Raw genomic sequence first — 27788 nt, 5'->3', positions numbered from 1 at the left:
TACTAAGGTATTCTCCATAACCTTTTATCCCCAATTCTTTCCAATGCAAGTCTCTGAATACCTCCTGTAAACATGCTGTGAATAGCATTGGAGAGATCGTATCTCCCTGCCTGGCGCCTTTCTTTATTGGGATTTTGTTGCTTTCTTTATGGAGGACTATGGCGGCTGTGGAGGCGCTATAGATATCTTTCAGTATTTTTACATACGGCTCGTCTACACACTGATTTCGTAATGCCTCCATGACTGCTGAGGTTGCTACTGAATCAAACTCTTTCTCGTAATCAATGAAAGCTACATATATATGTAGGTTATATTCCACTTATTTCTCTATCACCCGATTGTTAGCGTGAATATGGCCTATTGTTGAGTAACCTTTACGGAATCCTGCCTGGTCCTTTGCTTGACAGAAGTCTAAGGTGTTCCTGATTCTATTTGCGATTACCTCAGTAAATACTTTGTAGGCAACGGAGAGGAAGCTGATCGGTCTATATTTTTCACGTCTTTGGCGTCCGCTTTCTTGTGGATTAGGATTATGTTAGCGTTCGACCAAGATTCTGGTAGGCTCGAGGTCTTGAAGCGTTGCGTATACAGGACGGCCAGTTTTTCTAGAACAATCTGTCCACTATCCTTCAACAAATCTGCTGTTATCTGATCGTCGCCAGCTGCCTTCCCCCTTTGCATAGCTCCCAAGGCTTTGTTTACTTCTTCTGACGTTATTTGTGGGATTTCAAATTCCTCTAGACCATTCTCACTTTCAATATCGTCGTGCGTACCACTGGTACAGTGTAAATCTCTATAGAACTCCTCAGCCACTTGAACTATCTCATCCATATCAGTAATCATATTGCCGGCTTTTGCATTTTTAAGCATACATCTGATTTTTGCCTATTCCTAGTTTCTTCTTCACTGCTTTCAGGCTTGCTCTGTTGTGAGAGCATGTTCAATTCTATCCATATTACACTTACTTATGTCAGCTGTCTTACGCTTGTTGAATAACTTGGAGAGTTCTGCCAGTTCTATTCTAGTTGTAGGGTTACAAGATTTCATACACTGGTATTTCTTGATCAGATCTTTCGTCTCCTGCGAGAACTTACTGGCATCTTGTCTAACGGAGTTACCGCCGACGTCTATTGCACACTCCTTAATTATTCCCATAAGATTGTGGTTCATTGCTTCCGCACTAAGGTCCTCGTTCTGAGTGAAAGCCGAGTACCTGTTCTGTCGCTTGACCCGGAATTCCTCTATTTTTCCTCTTACCGCTAACTCATTGAACGGCTTCTTATGTACCAATTTCTTCCGTTCCCTCCTCAAGTCTATGTTAATTTGAGTTCTTACCATCGTATGGTCTCTACTGCGCACCTTGCCGATCACGTCCACATCTTGTACGATGCCAGGGTTAGCGCAGAGTATTGGCCTCGAGCTCCACCAGTGGAAAAGCTGGCGCCACCGTCGGCGTGACGTGCTAGGAGGGACCACGTGGACACAGCGGCCGCGTCGGCTGCTTCGGGCGCGCCGAAGGGAGCTGAAAACGAGTTTAAATTCCCTCGAACGCTGCGGTCCTCATTTAGTGGCGAAATTTTCCCGCTTCGAGTGTCTCCTTTACAACGCTTGAAAGCACTACAATAGGTAGTGGCTGCCTTCGAAGGCGCGACACATGGTAGGCTACTGCTAGGTGCCGCAGGGCCGGACGCACGTAACGGAGGCCGGTGTCAGCCTTATTCACACGTAGCCGCACGATATGAAGCTGCGTGAAGCTTGGCTCGCGAAACATAAAACCGGCAAACAGTCATCGGCTGCAACTCGGGTATACAGCAAGCACAGACGCGAGGAAGATTTCTGCTACGGCGCCCGTTCTGCGATGTTCTGAAAACGCGCACTGAGACGCTCGCCCGAGTCCACTGCCCGACTAATGTGATGACGGTTTGGTGTATGAACTTGTTGATGTTATAGATACTGGCAAGTTCAGTGGAGTGGAAAGGCAGCGGTAAGAAGCACATTTAAAAAAAGCATGGCATATGGTCGTGTTTGTGTTATGAATTAATGCACTGAATTACAAAAAAGGAGCAGCGGGAAATTGCATGCTGAGAACACCGATAAAGTTACATTGTGTCGCAACTCGAGAAATAATATTGAAACGTCCAGGAATTTAGAAAAAAAAGAGATTGAATTGTCGCGACGGCACATCACAGTCCCCGTAGGCGTCGAAATCTCTACAATGAAATTATTTTTGAACAGCTCTGATAGCGTCCACGCAACAATGGTTGCTTGTATACTGTCAAATGCTCATATTCTGCGGCCTAAAGCTCATGGCACGGTGCGAAAACGCGCGCGCGGGGAAAGCGGCACAGTGCGCGGACAAACATGCAGACGCGCACTCGGTCGCTGCTAATCTGCGCAATCGCTGCATTTCGGCTTCGTACTATTACACTCCATTTAGTCATACAAACACTATAAGAACATATTTCACATAGTTTGCTCTCAGCGTTTACCTACCTTTCACGCAAGAAGCCGGTTCGGGAGACTCCATCGCGGCGACCGCGCGCAGTGGCGTTCACTGTACGTTATTCGGTAAAGAGATGGCGTCTGTAAACGACTGTGTGCTTTCAGTGTGCCCAAGATTATTATTTAGACAGTAAGAAACTTCTCTCGCTTCGAAATTACTAACAGGAATGTCCGGGAGAGCTCGCGCGTGGTGTTTTGAGTGAGCGCTGACAGCAAAACCTATGATGAGCGCACCACGTGATCCCTCATACTACGCCAGCGAGGCGCTTCCGATAGATGGCGACTCCGTAACTCCTCGCCGCCAATAAGGCATATTTCATATTTACACTCGCCATTCGGGCATCTCCAAGTCCACTTTTGGCTATCCCGCTTGCGGAATAAGGTATTCATTATCCGCATAATATTATGTTCTGCAAACTCTACTAATAACTCTCCCCTGCTATTCCTAGAACCTATGCCATATTCCTCCACTGACTTGTCTCCAACCTGCTTCTTGCCTACCTTTGCATTGAAGTCGCCCATCAGTATAGTGTATTTTGTTTTGACTTTACCCATTACTGATTCCACTTCTTCACAGAAGCTTTCGACTTCCTGGTCATCTTGACTGGATGAAGGGGCGTAGACGTGCACGACATTCATTGTGTACCGCTTATTAGGCTTCACAACAAGGCCTGCCACCATGTCGTTAATGCTTTAGAATTCCTCTATGTTATTACCTATATCCTTATTAACTCGTAGTTCTCGTCTCTTCGCTAAGTCCCGGTAGCACAGGACGTTCCCGCTTTTTAGCAGTGTATATGATTCTTTTGTTCTGCAAATTTACTGAGCCCTATTATATCCCATTTACTGCCCTATAATCCCTCCAACAGCACTGCTAGGCTCGCCTCACTAAATAATGTTCTAACGTTAAACGTTGCCAGGCTGATATTCCGATGGCGGCCTGTTCAGACCCAGGTATCCTCAGCTCCCGCTGCTGCGTCACAGCACTGACCGCCGCCGTGGTCCGTTGCTTCGCAGCGGCTGCGGACTAACGGCCGAGGTTTGATTGTTGTACTCATTTAAGAGGTTGTGGCCAAATGCTGCCGCAGGGTGGCCAATCCTGCTCTGGTGAGGGTGTGCGTCACCAGATCTGGTCACCGGGATCAGGCCACACTCCAGTACTATTTATGCAGTTTTATCAATACGCGGATTTTTTTTTATCCGGGGGAAAACTGCGCCGCCCTGGGATTCGAACCACCATCCTCTTGCATGCGAGGCGGATACTCTACCTCTACGGCACTGCTGCACCGCTTACTTATGCATACATTATACCACACATTATGTGGGAACAAGATAAGAATGGCACAGAGTGAAGGGAAGAAAATGTATTTAGTAAACACTAGCACTGTGGTTAGCAATGGCTTGGCCCTCCTGTAACTCAGAGAACTACACACGTGTTCGCTCAGTAAATCTGTTATTTTAGCAGTAGTGTGACATAAGAGCTTAACCTTCAGTGAGCAGATTGTTGATGACATCATTTTCTCTGCCACTGTCCTGTCGAGTGCACATAAACATCATACTTACTGAGTAGCTAGGTGGCAAAGCCAATTGTCCGACTCACAAGATAATGTGAAATCATATAGTTTCAGCACCTGCGGAAATTATGTTTTGCTTCATGACACAAACTACCGTCTATGGAGGAATAAGAGTTTGTGTACTGATATAAATACTCGAACCGAATAACTAGGCATCACATGACCTTTATTACTCCAAAATTCATGTCTAAACAATGCATTGCGTGCTGTTGAATAATCTCTCCAAATATCTTCTTATCTCGAAAAGACAACAGTGCATGGATGAAAAATTTTTACTTGGAACAAATGAAATGAAGAAACCATATACACTACCTCCAATGAGCAGACAATCATATTTTGCTTTAATATGGTTGATGGTCCTCAGCACTCAGATCATGCTAAGATATTGACACATTATCGTGAGAGTCACCTACTGTACTAAATTTACATAATTTTGTTTCATATCTCGATGTCTATAGCTGTATTGCTATGATCTTGTAAAATTACCACTGAAGTCAATTTTCAAAGGATAAAAAGCTCGATTTTTTCCCAACACACTTCAGACATTTCACAATTAAGCAAGAACATCATTAAATGTTTTCTTATTTATTAGGGCGAGCAAGACTCGAAATGACATTGTAACGCTATGTAAGCGCATTGTGGATTCTCCTGCAGATGCCGTTAAATCACAAAGGAACAAACATTAAAGAAAACTGCGCACAAGCAACCGCGTCTATCGCTGAAATTCACGGTGATACTAGACGCTAGCACATTGTAAACGGCCGCACATTTCTGGCACACAATTAAGCATTTAAGCAAGAATATCATTAAATGGTTTCTCATTTATTAAGGCGAACAACACTCAAAATAACAGAATGTAACGTTATGTAAGCGCATTGTGGATTCTTTTGATGATGCAGTTAAATGACAATGATAGGGAAGAAACATAAGAGAAAAATGCGCGTGAGTAGCCGCGGCTATTTGCTGGAATGCACGGCAATACTTCGCGCAAGCTCATTCTACACCGCCGTACATTTCTGGCGCACACCACATAGGACACATTCACGCTGCAGAGACATGTTTTCTTTAGGAATGTACGCTTGTCGCACTATAAACACAGAAGACATGGACGACAGAGGGTAACCCGCGCACATTCAACACGCCAACACGAAAGCAATGCAGCTGATACGGTTGTAACCGGTGCCACACGAGCGGTGAATCCTCTTAGATTTGATGCTTTCCGACGGAAATAGTTACCACGCACACGGAAACATCGCACAAGGCACATGCGTACCTCCTAGATCATGTCAAAAATTTCTAATGCTACAGGAAAGGTTGACGACCGCAGCAAGTTAATTAAAACGAAGTGATGGCGGAAGTAGCGTGGGCGGAAGTGGAAGGCGTCGAGGATGGACTTCTGAAAAGCTGAGCGAATTCCCAGTTGCCAAAATCAAATCCCAGCGACGGCCTCCTAATAATTGCATAACGGGATCCCGAAGGTCATGCTTTTGCTGCCTGCAAGCGGTGGAAGCTACTGAAAATTGAAAATACGTCATTAAATTTCTTTATGCACTGAAGTATAGCGGATAATCAGGAGTGCAACGGTCGTTTTTGAATAGAAACATGCATATATTGTTGGGCACAACAATGCACAAAACGAGAGTGTATTATTTACTATTTTAAGCATTACGGATGCCACAACAGCACCACAAGTCAACAGAGGGTGCCGCCCACTCTCCCGTTTCAAAGGGGTCGCTCATAGCATCCGTCCATCAATCCTGTTCCTCCGTTTATGACGCGTCTGTCGGTTGTGCGAGATGGCTGCTCCTACGATGCTTGTCTGATCCTGTATTTGGGTTTGCTGTGAGGAAATTTGAGTTCGCCTGGACGAAAGTGACAGAAGATAGCTTGTGTCTTGCTGAAAACTCACCGTGTGGTCAGCGCACCAGGGAAATGTGGAGCAATGATTTTCATGTCGTGGGGTTCGTTACCTTTGTCGCGGGTTGTTGTGGAAAGTTCAGTGGACGTCGTGAAGAAATAATGGGTGTTATGAGTATGCCTCAGCTCATCAATTACGCAACGACATTTATGCTGGGAGTAACTGTGCAGCAACGGCCACTTCGAGGGCGCTTTTCGACCACGTCATACCATTAAATTTAAGTTATCGTGATTGCTAAGTACACGCGTAATGGGCGGACTTCTCGTATGTGTATATAACGCCTTGCGAACGTAGGAAATACAACTCGCAAGACATCAGTGAAACCTGCGCTGATGCGTTCTGAGCGCTGGTTGAAAGAATTTGGTTGTGAAAATTTATTTCCTCAATGGGAACTTGAAAATCTTGACGAGCGCTTCCTTTCGATGAGAGAGGTTAGGTTCCGAAACATCGTATTCATCATCTGAGCGAGCTCCCTCATTTCTGCTGAACCTGTATAATCACAATTTATCTGCCTCTTCACCAATTCTTACGGAAGTGACGTTTCCTTGATTATAATTATAATTCTGGGGTGTCACAGCTAACTTGAGCTAGAGTTTATATATGTGCAAATGTCACCAAGAAAATGCATGTTCCTTTCCGCCGCTAGGAAATACTGAAACAATTTTTTTCATTCCGCCTAATTAGATAACTAGTCGTAATTCATTATTCAACTTCTCATTAAATTTAGACGAGAAGTGCCAGCGAGAATATTGTAGAGTGACAAGAAAACCTCCCGAGAAAGATATCTGTTGCTCCTTATGTGCTACATAAGTGTTTTCCGCGCTTGAAAGAAGCGCGAAAATTCACGCGAAATTGCCGCACGACTGGCCGCTTAAAACACTTTGCGTGCATTCGCAGGATTAATCACCGCTCGAAAGAAGACTTTTATGTAGCATGTATTGAGGAACAGAAAGGTGCGTCGGAAGTTTTTTTGTTGCTCTACAAAATTCTGATTGACCCTTTTCATCTAATTATAATATTCGTGAAGATGAATAATTAGGACTAAGTATAAAATTACGCGGTATGAATAAATGGCTTCATTATCTCAAAGCGATGGAAAAGAACATTGCCTTCGTTCTGTTCAGCTACCTGGCATGTGCATACTTTTAAATTCTGTCTAAAATTAGCTGTGACCCCCGGTATATGCTTCGAGGTTGTCAATAATCTATGCTTACGCAGTTTTCGGTTTGCGAGCAATTATAGGGGAAAATGCAAGCACTCACAGTCAGCCACAACTACAGCTTACTTTTCGAGAAAAAGTGTGTTCACATAAATGTCAACACACCGGCGCCCTGTGGCTGTTCCAAACGAACACTAGGTCTCTCACCACCTAAAGAAAAGTGGCGAACAAGTGAGGTTTAGATGTTTTTCGTAGCCACTAAAGCTTGCATAATGTGCAGGTTGGTAAAGGACATCAGGAGTCAAGGCGCAAGCGCAAAGGAGCATGTTACCGGCTGTGTTAACTGCAATGTTGCGCTGGCATACCAAATTTTCCTTCCCTGTGCAAAGTGTTATATTGGACGACCAGGCTGGTGCCTGAATAGCTGACTCTGGATGCACGGGAACAGTGTAAGTGTTCTAGCAGGTACTGGCCTCTTGGCTGACCAATGGCGAATATGTATTCCTAAATCTCCCAGTGTTTTCACAACATGCAAGTGCTTAGACATTTCTCCATGCAGTTGGACAGGGAAATATTCTAGGCGTTCTGCCCTTCAAAGCCTGCTTATGGAAGCGTAAGCGCACCGTCACTTGCACTCACTGATAAAGAAGTGTTGTATTTTGAGAATAACCTGGCGAATGCTTTGGAATGGCTTGTTGTGTGTGCTTATCGGCTTCGTTGCGTATTTGTTTGTCTCATACATGCCAGATTCGTTTATGTTTCTCTCTGCACACTTTTTTAGTACGGTGTCATTTTAGATGCTTTTCTCAATAAAGCTTATCATTTGAAGCCTCCAGCTGTCGCTTCTCCCGTGGTTTGTTGTTAGTCTCATTCGCGCTAGTAACTATGTCACAGCAGCCTAATCACCACCAACTAGCCCAATATTCTGCATTGGTTTGACCATTCTTCAGCCATGTTCCCCGAATAACCATCTCTGCAGAACCTTTGAAACATTTGATCAGCTTGAAGTTCTTGTAGTAGGACATGGACGCCAGTATTCATTGTGTTAAAGTTAAGGCAGTAGGGAGCATGATTCTGTAGCTTGTTTGTTCTCTCTTTACTTTTTTTATATTTTTCTTAAGCAATCCCCATTCAAGCAGGTAGGCAGTGTAGCAGTTGGGAGTCAGTCTCCAAATGCATTATTTTTATCTTTATTTCTATATAGCATAAACCACAAAGGAAGCTGGTAGGTAATTATGGCTAGTGATGCTGTATCATTAATAGTGCACGCAATTTCAGACATCGTGCAAAATTGTCTGCTTGCTCTTGCTATAGGGTTTGGTTATTACTGTGATGTTGCTCATCAAATAAAATTGATTTCAACAGCCCTACTGAGCACCTGCTTGGTACTGGTGTAACTTTAATAGTGATTATCAACCAACAAGCCGTTATTCTACAGCATTAAAGAAATATTTCTGTTACTTTGAGTCCTTTCTATGTATTTGGTCAGCACAGTACGCAGTCTTCAACTTCTGCTTGGTGTGTTCAGGTAAGAAGGTTTGCCAGGTGGTTGGTTAGTTTGGCATTCTGCATTTGAAAAGCAGCTGATGATTTGTAAGGCTGCTGATGAATGTGTAACACTGCATCTGTGCGTATATTTTCCACAAGTTCTTTCCACAAGTTCTTCCACAATACAAGGGCATAAAATCAAGATGATCATAGTTGTGTCAATAAAGTAAGCAGGTACAGACGAATTTCTGTACCTTGTCATCTACGAAAGACACCAGTTTTTAGGCATTGACAATAGCCAACGGCTCAAGAATGTCTTATATGTGTGGCATGCATCACTGATTTCTGTTGTCAATTAATGACCGTGGGCGAAAATAGATTAAGGATTTCATCCCACCTAATCCCTCATCGCGTCAATGCATGGCCAAGTCGGATGAGCATACTGTTAAGGAATAGAATACAGAATACTGCTTCTGACACACAATTGGCGAATTCGATGGTATATTTAAACAAGTAAACCTCGCTTGCGTGCTAGCTTTTCTCAATTCACTTTGGATTGTCGTGCGTATGCTGCCAACTTTATTTTTTCGCTGGAAATATATGTGCATAGCAGTCCACAGGTGAATCGATTAAGGCTTCCAGGTCCAGGAGATATGGTTGAATGTAGCACCTAATTTGTTTCATCTTCGTCATTGGCAGTGCAGTCTAATCTTTGCTCATGTGTATGTTTCGCCAAATGCACATGAGGCTGACGGCACTGTTCATCTGCATAGGGATCTGCACCAGGAGTGTACTGTAAGTCACACAACGGACAAGTATCCGTTCCATTTGACGATGCACTGACAGGAGTGGTGACGCGCGTCAGATTTAGATTGCTCCTGTGTTTTGTTCCCCTGCGGTGATCGATTGTTAAACGAAATAGCGCAGGCATATCACTTTAAAAAGTTTGACATGTCTCTGGCAGCGCTCGTTATGATTGCATCACAAAGAGGAATACTTTCTGAAGGACATGGAATAGCAATCACTCCCTGCTTATTTATTCAATTCTTAAACAAGTGCTGTTCATCATGTCTTTGTACATTTGCTTTGCAACTGGTGCCCTTGTAAAAGAACGCTTGTGCAGTACAGGCGCACACGCAGCGTAAATATCATTTTCAATGGTTGCAACAATAGAAATGTTCAATTGATAGCTTTTGTGTCCGTAGGTCTTCCCCTCTGTCCTTTGTCTCACATGCAAAAGTTAAACATGAAGGTGCACCAACTTTCTCAATTAGTTGTCCGTCAATACTTATAAATTCGATATGTTGTTTTGAGCCAGAACGTTCTTGCCAATTATGTCACTTCCAGTCAGTGTGGTACTTCTTCCCTAGATTTTTATAAAGCTTGCTAATATGTACTTTTGCTCAAAGCAGAAGGTATCGCCAGGTGTCGATAACTGAACTTCGACATCATGACCATAACAAAGGCACATGAGCACAAGGATACACAGGATATATGGGTGCTAGACATCAGGAGAAGTGCTTATTGACAAAAAAATAACAGCAACCGGCATGGCGCAGAAACCTACAAAAAGAAGCAGAAGGCGCATTCGTCACTCAAAACAATTCCAGTGCCACTGGAGATATGATTTTTCCTTGTCATGCAAGACCAGCGAAGGAGCTCTGCACATTTGCCAGTTTCTTTTCTAATACAAGGGGCCGCGAAGATTCTTTTAGCTTGCTTCGGAAACTTGCATAGGACGTGAGTGCAATGAAAGTCAGGCTTGCAAGAGAACCACCTCCAGTGATCTGTCAAATGTCTGCGCCCTGCAAATGATTTACCGGCGGAGTGGTGGTCTCACATTCTTTCAGTAACGCATCGGCCCGTTTGGCTGACATATTTCCCGCATGCAAGTGGGATTCTGTACAGCGCAAATAGGCTGCACTCCTCGAGACTTGTACTGTGCTTTCTTCCTTGCCAAGTTTAAACTAAGACACTAAAATGCACTTAGGTTAGTGATAGGAAGCCGCGATACTGAAGCGAGGGTAGGAATTTTCAAGTTGTCTGCGGATCAGACTGACTGAAAATACGAGTTGAAAGCAGCAGAAATAACATGAGGAACATTAGTGGAAACGATCTTTATTATTATGTAGGATTGAGATGTTATTCATGACTATCAAAACTAACACTAATTGGTGAGTAGACCTTTTGGGAGAACCATGTAAACTATATAGGAAATTAACGCAAAATATAAATCGACGTATGAAATTTGTGCCCTCTCGATGCTCTGCTGGGGACCAGATTACAGGACTGCAATATCCATATTAGGTGCAGAGCTGCGAATTTGTAAGCTTCAAGCTGCTGTTTATTTCAAGCTTACCAATTATTTTAAATTTCTTTTAGGACGTCAAAAGCTAATTCAAAGTACTACTTCTGACATTCACTTTACACTAACATCATCTTTCAAATGCACTATATTCCACAAAAAACGGCCCAGTGGTTATCTCCGGAAACCGTTTCTGCGTTTTACATGTATTTGAATAGACAGGCGACATCGGAGTTAGGCCCGAGCTAAAGGTGCCGCGAAGTGATTCCGACGATTATCCCAGCCCTTTGACTTCGCAGCATTAAAAATGTGAAGGAAAAGAAAAAAAAATACCGCGGAAGCTTTTTGGGGTGTCTCTGAAAAACCTGGAATCAATTACCGCTGCGTTTGCCTCGTCGCGTCTAACGGTTCTCCGAATGACAATTTCCAGCCGACCAGCGGCCACTCTTTATCGAAAATACTGATAACCCTTGGTGGGATACGTTCTGTGGCGAAGCTGAATGCGCAGGAATAGCTTTTATTCTTCCATTTTTCTTTAGCTGACGTCATCAAACGTCACCGCGGGAAGTTTGAAATGTTTAACGTCGCTACGCCACGTAGTGGCACTCCCACAAACTAAAGCTTGGTGTACAAATAGTTGGATAAGTTGAAAAAGTGTGGTCATTGGTACAACTGGTCCTCGCAATGGGAACTGCAGACCAGCTGACTTGATCTAGCCCAAAAGGAGGTGTTATCTTAGCAAACCGCTGGTTTAAGACCGTATATATATCAATGTTCAAGACACCAACCTTTCGCTTCCTCCACATTTCTTAGCTGACCTCACATGTGTTCGCTGCAACTGTGCACAGGTCTCTCCAGCGTATGGGCCGCTCGCATATATCGCAGGCCCCCAATTACTTTCTCATTTTCTTGTGCATGACGTCACCAACGCGCACTGCTGATCTAGATAATGCTCTTGTGAGGAGGGGACACTCGCTGCAGGAACGCCCAGCTCAAACACTCCTATCATATTGCGTTCAGCCACCCACGTCCGGACCAACCAATCAGGTGTGTTGTTGCGCATTGACCTTAACTGTAGCCAATTGAAGAATAAAAACTTTAGCCGAATTTTCAAAGTGTCAAATGCATCGAGATAACACATGCACATAGAATATTATCAGTAGCGCTCGCCGTAAATGCAGCGACACCTTTATTGTTGCACGTTTGTTGCAGACTGCGGCACCAAGTCTTCAAAAAATTGTGCGTCACATGGGGCTGCTGCTTCTAGGCTGTTCATTATCTTGATGTCTAGCCTGCTGCAGAATTAAAAAAGAAGACAGTACATTTGAACTCAAATATTATCAATCTTCAGGGTATCCCAGCTAACTTTCGCCAAAGTTAAAACATATGCCAATTCCAAGTAGCCCCATAAAACAAAAGTGATGCTATTTGCCTTCACTTGGAGGTACTTAAACTATCCTTTAATTCTGTAGAATGACATGCTTAGTCCTAATTTTGTATTCCACTCAAATAATATTAGTAGATGAAAAGTGTCAATGGAAAAACTGTAGCGCGACATGAATAACTCCCCATAGAGCTTTATGTTGGTCAATACGTGCTGCATAAATGTGTTTTTGCGAGCATGAAACAAGCCCGAAAACACACGCAATGTGGCTCGAGCATCCCGTCGCACGGTAATTTTTCGTGCATTTTCGGGCTTCTTTCACGCTCGGAAAAATCACTTTTATGCAGCAAGTACTGGGCAAACCGAAAGATGTTTCGGAAGTATTTCATGTCTCTCTGCAATTCTCTCATTTACACTTTTAATCCAATTATAATATTTGAGAAGGTCAATAACTATTAATGATTAAATTTCTGATCAGATGGAGTAAAAAAAAATAATTTGAGTATCTCAAAGCCACAGCAAACAACATTACTTTGGTTCTAACCAGATACGTGTCATTCCCATATTTTTAAACTTTGGCTAAAATAAGCTGGGACACCTTGCATATGTCTATATCGCGTAAGTGCAAAATGATCGCTTTAAAAGAGGAAACACTGCGGCTATACAAAAATGAAGCACAGATTTCGAATTTCTTTTTTTGAAACCGCGTTTCAAATAAGGAGTGGTAGAAGAATATCTTTATCGATGCAAAAATACTTGAAAGGCTACATCTAATTTTGTCGCCAACAAATGTCTACGAAATAACTGAAAATATATTTTATAAACAAGGGCGTATGGGTATACCTTGTGAGTTTTTATTATTCGTATGCACTCTAAGAACAGTTTACACCCTTTGGCTTGCCCCTTCTGCCACACAAAAATAATCGTCATCTGCATTGATGCGTTTCCTTTCTTTATCGCTGCAAGCCCGGAACTTTCCAGTGACGAACGGCACGCGCGTTATCAGAAGGGGCACTCCAAAGGGTGTAAACTGTTCCGGGCTCGCAGCGATAAAGAAAGGAAACGCATCAAGGCAGATGACGATTATTTTTGTGTGGCAGAAGGGGCAAGCCAAAGGGTGTAAACTGTTCTTAGAGTGTAGGATGAAAAAACTAATTTGGATTTTACAATACGGGATAATCTTGCCAGACGGACTGCCAGCGTGAATACGAGCAACTTCTCCACCAAAGGAAAGCATCTCGCGCACAAGTAATTAAGATTGATGCTTCTGAAGTGCATGATGCAAATTGCTAATCCCATTATGCGGTTTGAGCTCACTGCCAGTTTTCTAAATACGTACCTTAACGTGGAATGAGCCGTCGTGTTCCTAGAAGTAGCGAACATATCATACATTTTAGGCTACGATAATATTGGCTTGCTTGCTTCTGACATTTTATGTAATATGGTTGTAACCTGTTATGTTTCATAAGTAAATTCTCACCTACCAAGCTTAGCTTTGGCCATCTTGGGGCCCTATAACGTAAAACTATTCCATTATGTTTCTATTCTAATCTCTTGACATCAAATTTGCGTAACCACTGACGCAAGCACTGGGCAGTTACCCGCAGAGTTGTCGGAACAAACCAATCAAACGCTCTCCTCGTTCATAGGTCACTTTTGTTTGCTTGAAAAACGAATAATGTTGCCTGAACTGAGCGGCTTGTCGTATCTAATTGGCTGACAAGAGGCGACGAGAACGCTCAAGTGGAGAGGGACTCACTGGGGCAGAGCCAGTGCACTTAAAATCGATAACCGGATGAAGAGGGTGGTGCCGGCGCGTGCGATTGGCCGGCTTTCCCTTACTTAGCTCGTGGTGGCTGGTTGAAAATCACGGCGGCATGCAACGGAAGCTTAAGAATGAGGTTAAAACTGACCCTCAGCAAAAGAGTTGGCAGAATGAGGTGGTAAATGTGCCAAAAGTGCTCGAAAACGTTACACGGCCACGCAAAAAGTTTTATTACACGCATATAAACCCATGCTCTCCGGCAGGTGCGAGTAGCCAGGGTCTGCGTGATCGGCGGCAGCCATCTTTTATTCCTTTCGGAACGGGGCAGCCTGCGGCTATTCCGAAGAGAATTCAGTTTTGTTCGGCATTATATTGCATCTTTATCGCGTACACGTCACTTTCACGCGGTGAGTTGTTGCGGTTTTGTGACGTCGCGTGACAGGCAGGTGAAGTGAGTGCAGCCCGAAAACTTTTTACCAATAGCCGAGGGCTAATGGCGGAAAGGCGTCGAATCAGAAATAACTGTTTTTCCTTTTTCTGTCAAATCATCCATAAACAGTGGAAACACATCGTATCAGATGAGGAGGTATCGCCGTTTTCGCGACGTCGCGTGACAGACAGGCGAAGTGGGCGTGGTCGAAAAAAGTTTTTGACCAGTCATGGAGGGCTGATAACAGAATTGGAATAGAAAAGTTTGGAATAGTTTTACGTTATAGCGCCCTTGGTGCCTAAATACACTACACCAGTGATGACATTTTCAGGCAGCTCATGGCGCAAGTTAGGAATTCCGAAGCGGCTTTCGTGTTAGAAAGGTACTACAAAATAGATGGTTTGTTTTTGTTTCGCAATGTCTTAAGTAGCCTAGCCTAATTAGAGCGCGATTTAGACTGCCAAGGCAACCATTCATCAGTTAACTGGTCAGCGGCCTGTATATAAAAGCACAGCACTATTTTTAAAGAAATAAAAACAAACATTTTCTTTTTTTTAGTATTCCATTTTGCTCTGAAAGGTCTGCCAAAGCAACAGCTGTGTAGCTATATTTTTCAAGGCAGCATGAGGCAACTGATCTATTCATCGTCAAAATCGGAAAAGTACGGGACATAGGAAGTGCAACAGTGCACGTCGCCTTTTTTCTATCAAGCTCAGTACTTGCTTCGCAAAGCTAATTTTTAAGATTATTTTCATAATATAATGCCGTAGTATAAGCAAATATTGATATATAAATAAATAAAGTGGACCCATGTGTACCTAATATAGTACGCTGGGTCTATGTTCTTTTGCTAGAAGGGTATGCTTCTCCTTAAAGCTGGTATGATCCTTTCTCTTCAAATATTTCGGAATAGCCATTAGAAAAGTTTCACCAACATTGGCATTTTCTTTACCCATTTCTTACATCAGTTCCTTTAGTGGGACGTAGAGGGCTTAGATCATTTTACGGAGCTTGTGCGCGATTTGAATTCGGTATAATCAACCACGCCCACAAGCTTGGTACTTCATTAATCTAAGACATCAAGTGAAGTTTCTATAATAACGGGTTAGTGATTTAAAGCAGTGGGTATGTTATAGACGCAAAATGTTTTTGCGTCTATAATGTGTTTTTTGTAGATATAAGTGAACAATCTTAAAATTGATACCTCTTCTTCCCAGCATTTCCGGTGGCACTGAAAAAAAAAAACAACAAGTGAATGATTCCCTCGTTTTGAAATAACTTTGTCAATATGTTCACTGATGGGTCTAGAATCAAAGGCTTCGCTGTGATGTGTGTCAGCCTAAACGTGCAAAATTAGCATAGTAGTCATATGAAATAGTTCTAAGTTGACGAAATAAGTTGATGGAAGCCCATGTGCAGAGAAATGTAAATAAATACATGTCCAATGCGCCATACATTAGCGGCTTGCATTCTCCGTTTCTTTCTAAACGTTTGGCAGATTTGTTTAAATATCCTTTACATTTGGTTATAATCCGTTACCATAAGATACCAAATGAAATTTCACTGTATTTTGAGGTGTACAATCTCGCGTGTCGACAATGCGCTTGTACTTTCTGTGATTGTGTGGTTAATTAATTTTGTTTTTGTGGTAATACCTTCATGACTACTGATATTTCTGTTTACTACGTTAAAACAAATGGATAAAGAAGTTAAAAAATCTGTTCAGTCCATACACTACTGTATTCCGCATCATGAAGTATAAAATGTGAGACCAGCACGGTGGCCTCTGCTTGCTGTAGCTACGTATTCCGCTTCCGCTTATCCACGCCGATGAAGAGAAAAATAGACACGCATCTGAGTTAAGCAAACCCTGATTTGGTAAGATTTTAAATAACATCTCGACGTAGCTATCTTCATGGCGTCTGGGCGAAAATTGCCTTGCAGCTTCACGCAAAACGTTTCCTTCGCCTTCTACTCATCAGCTTTCCGTTAGGCTATTTGGTTCAAACCGAGTTCTGGAAAAAAACTAAATCGGCGCGCGATGTTCGTTCTCTACTTTTTTATTGGTTATGCCGAAAACTTTGTACCCGTTTATGACGGAAAACATTCGAAGAACTGTTGGAAGTGCAGACGAGGCACTCTTTTGTTGCAGTACGGATCCAAAAATGTCGATATGGGTAACGTTAGGTAGCTATGGTGTTGGGCTGCTGAGCTAGAGGTCGCAGGATTGAATCCCTGCTAGGGCGGCCGCATTCCGATGGGGGTGAAATGAGGATACGCTAAAGGACTTAGATTTACGTGCACGTTAAAGAACCACCCCATGCGAAAATGACTGTTGATTAACCACTGATATATTGTTGGGGTATTCTTGAAACAACATACTTCTGCAAATGTTCAAAAGCAATTGAGTTCGCTCAACACTTGCACAATATTACCGTTGAGTGTTCTCAATAAACAATTTATTCGGTAATTTGTATTGATTTTAGTAGTTTTTTTGTTGTGTAGCAGTTCTGTCTAGTATTCAATAATTAGGACTCGCATCTGAAGACATTCCAAAAATTTATAGCGAAGCGTTCCAACCTCTTTCCTGTCACTTTGCGGCAGGTAGGTTCTTCTTTCGCCTCGTTTTCATAAAACCAAAATAATGCGCGACCGATGGAGTGGCACTGAACGTCAGCCGTCGAGCCCGTTGCTCTAACCATTAGCCCACGAACGCGCGCATCCTCCTATCGTTCGAAAGCCAGTAAGTTCCGAAATGCTTGGCGCGTGCGTAGCATGCCACTTTCTCGTGCTGTCGCTACAACTGGCGCTTTCAAGCGCCTATCTCCGGGACCGCCCCACTTTCGTAGCCGTTTTCGCTCTGTAAAAACTACAGCGTTAGACTAGCTTCATGACCGCCCAAGTTCATAACGATTTAGTTCTTCGCCGGTGTACAAATGCCATCGTCGTTTTAACATAAAATAAATGACATATAAATTGGTACGATCCAAAGTGAGCACATTTCGCGGAGCAGAAGAATGCGAAGTTCACTCGTAAACACGGTGACTACGCGCATGTGGAGTTCCCCAAATGTTGACACGGCGGCAGCGCGGCTGGCGATAAGACAGGCGCCGACACGCGACGACGCCACCTTGGAGCATCCGACGCGCTGTGGGAACCGTAGGATGCAAGCGCGCACACGCTGCAAACATACACGTGAGAGATCTTCGAATTTCCTGCGACGCACCCCCTGTCCGGAAAGTACATATAGCTTTTTTTTATCCAATGGCCGTGGTACTAGATCAAACAATGAACACGATTTGAAATCGCAGCGCGCAGCCGCTGAAACCATTGACTTTAAAGAGCTTCTGATTCAGAAACAGCCGCAACAGCATCGCAGCTAATTGGTGTATCTGTGGCTGCTCCCGACTCTCGCCTTGCAAGAAGCATGCGATATATATAAGCCTCGCCGAACTGTCGTCCTCTAGTCTCTCAAGCCTGCAGGACAGGTCCCGTATGTTCAGTTAAATAGAAGAACACCTAAGGGAAATGAAATATACGTAATGAACTCTTATCATAACTTACTTGTCACCTCTTCATCTGCAAAGGTGCTATAAACTATTCTAGTAGCTTTACTTTTGTAAAAATAAAAAAAATAGCAGTAATATATATTTCTAGGTGGCGCTACGAATGTCAAGGTAGCGTTCGGGTGTATGTTTGTGTGCGCGCACGCGGTTGCAACCGTTGTAGCTTCATATTGAGCGCACTTTTGCAACAGTGCACATCGTTACCGCTAGTTTCGCAGTCGCATATTTTGGTCGTAGCATTTATTGTTTACGCTACAAATTAGGTCGTTCTTAAACTTTATGAAGCTTAGTGGATGAAAAATGATTACTAATTAATTAGTGGTTTTTCCGTGCGGGTATTTTGTGTTTAGAAGGTTTTTATATCTCCATGCGACAGTGAAGCTGTGAACGGCTTTCGGACTATGTTAGTTCGTTGCCGTTCTGTGGTGGGTCACGCCTCGTGCATTTTGATGAAAGCATTTTTTCGTTTCGGACATCATGAAGCACATTTTAGTGAAATGCTTTAACGACGATAAGTGGGACGTTTATCCGTTGAAGTAGTTGGCTGACCCAGCTACTAGTCTTCGACTGATGTTTTGAAGAGCTACGCAGCCGAGGTCATGATGCCTGTTGGAGAGAAGGCACCCCGAAACAGTCGCAGCCGAACTTCTGCAGATGGGTAAGTAATCTCGTTTGCTTGGGCACGTAGCCTCTTTTATATTTTCACATTGACAAGCGTGAGGTGTTAAGCACTCCGTTCACTTTCTTCAAGCAAACCGTATGCCCCGTAGCGAAAGCGCGCGATACTAACGCTCGCTGCCGCCGTCACTTTGATTGAAACAACACTAGGCGAAGAGGCAGCGGCGCCCCACATGCGTGAAATTCCATTGCTTCATTTGTTCCTGTCTAATGACATTTCCCTAATTTGTATGAGAGAACACAGTTGGAACATAAGGATCAGCTTCGCTGAGCAGTGATAATTTTGTACAGGGGTCACGCCACCTTTCATAGGGGCTCACGTGGGAGTTCTAAGCGCTTGTTATCGCGTTTCGATGCGTGAGAGGCGCGCTGCCTTTCAAGGTATTTAGGCAGACTCAACGAGCTTAGGAGAACCGCGACAAATAATAGTGCAGCAGGTGTGCAGCTGCTGCTTTTGTACCACACTCGTACCAGAAGGCGGTGTTGCATGCCACGCTTACGCATTTCGTAACTATGGTGGCCGCCATGGCAATTTGGGGATCGAGGTCATGGATATGAGGCCTGCAGCAGCTGCATTCCAAAGGAGCTGAATGCAAAAACGCTCGTGCATTGTGCATTGTATGCACGTCAAAATTTCCAGGAAGTCAAAATTAATACGGAGTTTCTACAATTACCTGCCTCATAATCAGAGTGTTGGTTTTGCACGTAGGACATCGTAAATATATTTTTTTAATCGGTAGTGGCTCATCGTATACGATACCATTAGTGTGATCACCTTTTGTGCCGTAGCAGTTAAGCACAACTCGATTTAGGTTGCGCCTAATGATGCGGCGCACGGCCAAATATATTTCGCCTCTTTGGTATCTGCGGAGAACGGCCAACCGTTTAGTCGCAGCTTCCACGCGGTGACTGTACACGGATACACCGCCCAAATGAACAGAGGTGTGGTGACGACGTCGCCAAAGAACACAGACGCCGACGGGCTCGCCTTATCGCCTATCACCACCAAAACTACCGCAGTAAGCATCTTTATCTAGCGTGGCACGTTTCCGTTGAAGGCGTACTGTACAATTTTAATTGGGGATAACGGAAACATGCCACCGTTCTCTGCTGCCTCTTTGAGCTGGACCTATACGAATGTGCGTTGCTTGCAGAAGCGAAAAGGGGCGCCACTAAGCGCGTTGTCACCTCGAGCACTGTTCGCGCAGTGAAGAATGACGCGTGTATGAAGCCAGCTCATTGCACAGACGCTACCGCGCAAAACGCGCAAGGGCGTGTACGCGACTTTCAGCACACAAATCGCGTGGGATGATCGGAGACACGCCGGAGCGGCTAGCTTCAAAGAAGCGGTGCATCTTCTCACTCGTATAGGCACGGTCACGCTCGCATCGCTCTGGGCATATCTTTAGGTCATTCCTGCTGCTGGACTTCTACCCAAAGATTCGATATCTGCTTGGTATCGGCTATTCACTGTCGCGTGGTCTTTGGTTCTTCGAGAGAGCCGGGAATATTTCTCCCCGCTGTGAAACATCGCTGTGCGTGTCTTAGCTAACATTTACCGTAGCAACCCATTCCTTCCTTTTCTAGACAGCACTCGTAAAGAGTCGCACATTTTTACTTCCCAGTATAGTGCGTACTTCTATTTTGTGCGTAGTTATGTGCAGTGTGTGGTGGCAGATTCTGAATCCGCGCAATCTCATTTTCTGTCCGCATTCCTTTCTCGCAGGTTACGCATGCAGCGAATGCCCAGATTCTAAAGCGTTCTACGTCAAGAGCAGCTTGGCGTCCTTCAAGAGACACCCGTTGATATGTGGCTGATTCACTAGCAAGCTCGCATCTCGGTTGTCACTCTCCATCAAGTGGCATTTTTAACTATTTTTTGTGCGGCTCTGTGGTGTAGTAGCTGCCACATGGTCGTTGTGAAGGCTAACTTTCGATTTGCTCTGGCTTTTAATAGTGAAGGACGGGCTACCTTCTGAGGGAGGTATTTCGTTTTGCTTGCGAAAATGTTTACCAGCCTAACCTAGTGATAAGTGCGTACTGGAAACAGCAACGCGAACTGAGGCGGACGACAAAATAGGTAGGAGCACACACGAGCGCAAGTTCGCCTAAGTTTATTTTTGAAGACCGGGGTGTCAAAGACGCTGGTCAACTTGACAAAGGTAAAGAGCCATGCATGCGTGGCCGAAACAGCCACGAGCGACAAGAAAAAATATGAAAAATTCAGGTCATGTAGAATAAACGTGCGTGAAAAACGAGAACTATCAGATAAATCTTTCGAAAAAGCGAAATATTTGTCCAATGAGTGATACTACCCAACGAGAAATACTCAGAACTGCAAGTCTTTCCCACTAAGGGCAACAGATAACTTGGTTATGCATTTGTTTTGTTTGTGATCAATAAATATTGCTTCTTGAACTCCTCTGGTGTTGAGGTATAGAGCAGAAAGAACGGTTGTTTCATCATAAAGACCAGAACGCAAGAGGACTTATGGAAGAATTATTTATTAATCACGAAGGAAAATTCATAAGCAAGGTTTCTGTGACCCTTAGTGGGAAAGAGCTGCTGCAGTATTTCACTCTAATATCACTTACAGGACAAACCTTTCAGTTGTAATGTGTTTTTTTTTTCTTACGCACAGGTTTGTTCGACAGGACATGTCTTTCGGTCCTTTTATGTTCTGTCGGGCTGTTTCTACAGCACATACATAGCTTTTTCTTTGTGAAGTTGGCCATAGTGTTTCAAATCTTTGTCTTCATCAATAAATTTCTTGTTGAGACAGCGTTCATGTGGGTTCCTACCTTAATTCATCCTTGTCGTCTCTGTTTGGGTGGTTGTCAAATATAAATGTACACCGAATGGGCGAAGGGTCCATAGAACTGATACATGAAATATTTGCGCTGTTTATTTCTGGAAGAACGCTATAGGGTCTTGTCTTCTCTGTTTTTAACACTGATGCACATTTTTCTAGTTCAACTTCAAGGAGTCCCCTAAGGAAGCCAATAAGAGTGATGGTAACTTCGTTTGTGTGAGATTTATGAATTTCATGCATTCAAGGCATGACAAGTCACAAACCTGTAGGTATGCGAGTATTCGTACATTTTGAACATACTAAGCTCTAGATTTCGGTTCTCATGACGCTGCTTTGTACTGTCCCGCCTTCTCCAGGCGCAGGAACCTTCTTTTATGCCGTCAGTGCATGGCCTCTTTTTGTATATATTGGAGAAAAAATTGTCTTGAGCTCAAATATGCATGTAGATAACTTGTAATTTCTTTTCAACACGAGTGCTGTATCTCCCTCCATCTTTGTTACTGCTTTGTCCCATTTTTTTTGCAACTTTTATGTGTATTGCGCAATAAAATTCTGGTAGCATTTAAATAACATTTTACCTGCGCAATTGAGGTTATTGGTGTTTCGTATACGCATTTTTTTGCGTTTTTTCCTGTCTCACCAACCTGGCTGTCCAGTCATTGAAACATTTTCTCATCCTTTACGACTACTTCTGGGGTACTTGATACTGCAAGTGCAGGTGACCATCTATTAGGCTCTTTAGAATGGTGTTAGCCGTATGTTACTACCATTTTCTGTGCTAAATATTTATTTTCTCTCTTATCGTTCAAGGTTTTAGCTTTGCCTTATTTCTTTATTGACTGAGGTACCACTTAGTTGCTGGGTTTAGTGAAAAAGGCCCCAAAAAGTGCTCTAATTAACATTGTGCAAGTCCAGAAAATGTAACTGAAGTTGAGCTCACTAAATTGAGGAAATACCACCAACAAACTCTTTTGTGCCTTACTTTAACATATACAAATGGCGTACTGTTCTTGCAAACCTGGCTCCTCAGAAACATGATTAAGGTGTTTACCATGCCCGACGACTTTCTAAATGATGTCTCATCAATTAACAGCTAAGTTGAGTTATGGTATTTTATAGAATAATTGGGCAACCTGAAAATACATACATCTCGAAGACAAAAAGCTCAGAAAAGTCTACATTGGTACTTCATTATATTTTAATCGCGATGAAAGACGTGTGCTAAAGCTTGTATATATTTACGTGAAGTAATTTGTTTCAAGTTTGGTATTTTGCCTTCACACAGTCAGCCGTAACTGTTCCTGTGATGGATTATTGTGCGAAACATTTTAATGTAACGAATTCAGATGTCTTGTGTGTATTCACACGGAAGCAGCTTCAAGTGTTCATGTGTTCAAAGTTGGTTGTTTAAAGTGTATGCTTAAGCCCTGCCTTTTGAGCCGCTTTGCCTTCTAGTCATGAACTTAAGTCGCAAGTGAAGACCACAATGATCGTTTTCATTGAATTCATCTGTATATGTTTTATCAGATGTACTTACACTGTTAAGGGTGCTGTGGGTACTAGCCTATGTCTAAAGGTTCAATGTAGTGGTGCCTTATGTACTGCAATATTGTTTCATGGGCACGCATCTTTAGTGTAAATAAAGGTACTTCAAATTTATCGGTATCTCCTTTGCTTTTGTTTGTGTTTGTGAAAGTCTCGAGCAGGCACCGGGGCATGCAAGTGTAAATGGCAAAGTAATTTTAATATATGAAAAAAACATCATCTAGCCCAACGAAATGTCAGTCATACTTCAATGGCAACTTCTGAAATCTCAATGCCATCTCAACTGGGCCACAAAGTACTTTTCAGTGCTGTGACAACAATAACTCAAAAACAGGTCAACAGAACTACAAAACGTCAGTTAAATGAAGCATCAATGGTAACGCAACAACCATTTAATAAATGAACACAACGAGCCGCCTAAGTGCAAAGGAATTTCAATCGTAACTTAACAATTATTCAACATTGAGACATTCAATGGTGTTTCAATTAAATTTCCGTAGCCAATATTCAAGGTCACTCAACAGTCAGCCCAACAATTCTCCAACAAAATTTTCACAATTCGTCAATGAAAAACTAAACATTGACCAATGATATATCAATGCCTTCTCAATTATTTTTTGTACGGGAAAGGTGGTCGAAATTTCCGGAGTCCTCCACGACAGTGTGCCTCGTAATCAGGAAGTAGTTTTGGCACGTTAAACCGCATATTCTAAAGCGAAATGTTAAGTTTTTCGAGAGTACACTGCTATTCAGAAAGCGAAAAAAAAATTACTTATGGAAGATAATGGGACTTTTCAAACTTACGTCTTACACCAGGCTTCATGATTGCTGCAAATATAAGACAAGACAATAAAGTAATTTCCCTCTGCAAAATATGTCGCTCATCCTATCTTTCGTATTTTCTTAAGGTAACGCTGTACTTCCCAACTAGATGAATTATGTTTTACAGGCCATTATAATCAATAAACAGACATAGGATCCATAAAGACGGGAGCTCACAAAAACTCAGAGGCTCCCAGTACATACTGCGGTCAAAGAAAAAAAGTGTCGCTGGAGGGAGCATGCGACAATGAGGCCTGCTTCTTCTCAGTAGACGGTCACTTGCCTCATAATCAGAAAGTGGTTTTGGCACGTAAAACCCCATATATTAGACGGTCACTTCTACATAGCAGTGTATGTACGCATAGCCAACTCTCCACAGTCTTAGTAGGAAAAACAGTGCAAAATTAACTAGTATTTCGGTAACTCTTAAGGTGCCGCTTATCTCGCTAATGGAGTGCTCGTGTACACATAGGCAAGATTTCTGCAATAATGTATTGTGCAATTCACATAGCCGAATAAATATTTTGTTTTTGTTTATCCAGTTTAGTCTCCTAATGATCTATCAAACCAAAGCAACTAACTACTGTATATGGTTGTTAGGTGATGATAATGGCATGCTGAAATATAATTTATTGCAGTGCAAAACAGCTCGAAAAGAAAGGTGACAGAAAGAAGGCACTACCCTCACAACTATCTTTCTCTTTAGGCACAATGCTCGATACATACCTAACCCGCACACACTGTGGACACCAGGGCGCGACAAAGAGCAAATGACAAGCCATCTTTTTTAGACAAACCCTGTATTTTAATTTGTGCAGTCCCACAAGCTTGACCACTGATATGAATATGATCAAGCACTTGCCGTGCGGTTTGATCTCTACTGCTACTCAGCATCGTCACCTTAGAAAAATGTGCATGACATCAGCAAAACCTGCAAAATGACCGCACAAGGATGCGCGGTCACACCTTTTTTTACTATTCGCGTGATCTGTAATTTTACAGGTCACACTACGGCTGGTCTGTCCGGCGAATTATTAACCTCAATTAGCGTTACCTGGTAGAACACTGTCACGGAAGATTGCACGCAGCATTTAGCGTATTTACAATTAAACCTTTGCGCAGCACGTCTAGGGATTCGAGGGCATAGGCAAGACAGCTTCTTCGGAGCGAAAAACGTAACAGGTAACCCGTAGCTTTTCACAGCCTTCTTCTGGTTGTGGTTCATCGTGTCGTAACATAGCACCGCTTGCAGCATTTTTCGGCGACACTGCTTGTACCTCTAGCTCACCTTGACATTATGCCTCATAAGGAAGGTTTCCACAACAGGGGTGATAGCCAAACGAGATGTGAATCTGTTTTGGCCGTTTTCGTGCTACAATTTCGTGTCATTCCTCAAGTACTGACTTGCCAAGGAAAAGTAATTGAGCAGTACAGTGACACACGTACCTACTTTATGTTACGCCCGTGACATCTTTCCACCGGCTAACGAATGTTAAACGTCATCGCTCAGCGCGAGATGCGCCTTCATGATTTCAATCTGCTCGAGTGTTATCGTTGATTCTGTCTGTTGTCTAAGCTTTCGCCAAACACTAAATAATCTGATTTCATGCGTGACATGGATTGCGCAGTACCTTCTGGAAGGCACTCGAGTACCAGCAATTATCCTACAAATTTCGAAGAGAAATGCGTTAAAGCTTACGCACTTGACCCACAGTAAAGATTTTCCGCGATCGTAGACTTTGCTCGCCGCTACGTTCGCCTAACAAAGAGTGCAACTTGTAACACGGTTTCGGCACTGCGTCATGCATCACCGTCACTAGAGCGTGAGTACTACACCAGGCAAACCTCAACCAAGCTCACACATCTGTTTGGCTACTACGCAGATATTGGGGAAATCATTGCTAGAAAAAATGTTCAAACTACCATCCTAGCTACGTAAATCTTTCCCATTACACAAAACGTAGAAATGAATCTCCACGTTTAGAAAGTGCCGGTTCAGAAAAGTTGGTTGTGCCAGAAGAAATTGAATATACCTCGACATTGTGTAAATGAGATTCCTAAAACACTTACGCTTGTATATAATGGCCCCTGGAGGTACTGAAAATGAAAAGCAAAAAATACTCTCATTTGGTCATGAAGGAGAAGAAAAGAGATTAGCCGTGCGGCCCAACATTTTTATAATTTCATAAAAAGCCAACAACCAATGACACCTACGTAAACACCGGGGAAGATACTTGTGCTTAGTATTTGAAATAATGAAATAATAAGTAATGGAAATGAAAGTGGATGAAAAAACTTTCTGCAGGTGGGGAACGATCTTACGTCTACAAATTATGCGTTCGATGCTTTACCAATGGAGCTACCGGGGCGGCGTCTTACCGTCCACATTCTTGGGTATCTATGTTTTGTACTTGAACCTTGGGAGTGTTAGCCAGCGCCACCACTCACAAACTCTGGCGGCGGATCTGGAACATCCTTTCTGTCGCAGGCGTCATGGGTACGTGATTTTTTTGGGTGAAGGCAACTGGTAAATAAACCCACAGTGTTACCTGAAGGCATCAACGTTGACGGGTTCAGGACCCCGTCATGCAATGAATGAGATGAAAGGGGGTTAACTGACGGGCCTGCTACAGGAAGCAAACAGGCCGGTTACAGGCCTGTGACAGGAATGTTACAGGAAACAAACAAAGACACTAAGAACGACACACGGGAAATTAATTGTGCTTAGTAACTGATATAAGAAACGACCAATTGACGGAAATGGAAGTGGATGAAAAAACAATTTGCCGCTGGTGGCGAACGACCCCACGTTTTTCGCATTACGCGTGCGGTGCCCTACCGATTGAGGTACCGGCGGCACCGTTTTCCGATTAACTTTCCGGGTAATTTATGTGTCACTACGAGAACTAACCATGGGAGTTTTAGGCATCGCCACGACTCACAAACCTTGGCGGTGGATACAGAACATTCGCTCTGGCGCAAGCGTCCTGAGCACGTGATCGTTTTGGGTGAAGGCAACTCGCCAATAAACCTGCGTGTCCTACCTGAAGGCGTTAATGTTGCCGGGTTCGGGACATTCACCACATTGCGGTGGTGGGCTGGTTGGTGCGAATACATGAATACTTTGTATAGCGCAAAGCAAAAGGACAGAAGAAAGACGGCAGGACAAGGCGCTACTCTCAATGGACGTCATTTTATATCATCACTCCTTGATGGACAGCTGTAACTAGTGCAACATACGCAGTGAGCACCATGTGGTGGAACCACCACACCCATGTTCCATAATATTACGATTTTAAAAAAGAGCCATGGCACCGCCACCCGAGAGTTATCGCAAGCATTCTTCCTTCAGTCATTGGGGTCACAGTGCATTAGTGTGCCTTCCTTCACCTCGTACAGAGCCGAATATGATTTTTTCTATTCTGTCGCATGAGTGCGCTCTTGTGATCGGATGCTGGCGTTTCCACCACATGGTGGTCACTGCCCATGTTCCCCTAGTTTCGGCTATTAAGAAGTGACGCAATAAAATAATGTCCGTTGAGAGTAGCGCCTTGTCCTGTCGTATTTTTTGTGTCTGTTGTCTTGCGCTAAACAAAGTATTCGGAAACCTCGTTAGGAAATCAACGAGATGAAAAGGAGTTATCCGGGGGGCCCGATTTTCCGGGCCCCTTGGCTAACCCTTTTTTTTTGCACAACACACATGATAGCGTAGGGAAGTTCTACATACGTTCAGCAGCATCACTCCCCGGGATGCAGGACACCGAGAGCAGCAACAAACAAAGCATTGACATTTGAACGATGATCGCCATGGCTGCAGTGACATTCACTTGTTGCCACATC

General features: G+C 43.4%; 1 long non-coding RNA gene across 1 annotated transcript; it reads right to left on the bottom strand.

Moving 5' to 3' along the window:
- Nucleotides 1-12109: 12109 nt before the first annotated feature.
- Nucleotides 12110-27788, bottom strand: LOC139050914 (uncharacterized). The gene is made up of 6 exons (XR_011509125.1): nt 27676-27788; nt 26019-26045; nt 23931-23954; nt 15730-15756; nt 13670-13696; nt 12110-12241 (listed from the first exon to the last, which is right to left on the bottom strand). It is a non-coding gene; the product is annotated as an uncharacterized lncRNA (long non-coding RNA).

The sequence above is a fragment of the Dermacentor albipictus genome, chromosome 10, assembly GCF_038994185.2.
Source record: "Dermacentor albipictus isolate Rhodes 1998 colony chromosome 10, USDA_Dalb.pri_finalv2, whole genome shotgun sequence".
Lineage (NCBI taxonomy): Eukaryota > Metazoa > Arthropoda > Arachnida > Ixodida > Ixodidae > Dermacentor > Dermacentor albipictus.
The sequence above is the reverse complement of the archived record's forward strand: the minus strand, read 5'-3'. Positions and strand labels throughout refer to the sequence as shown.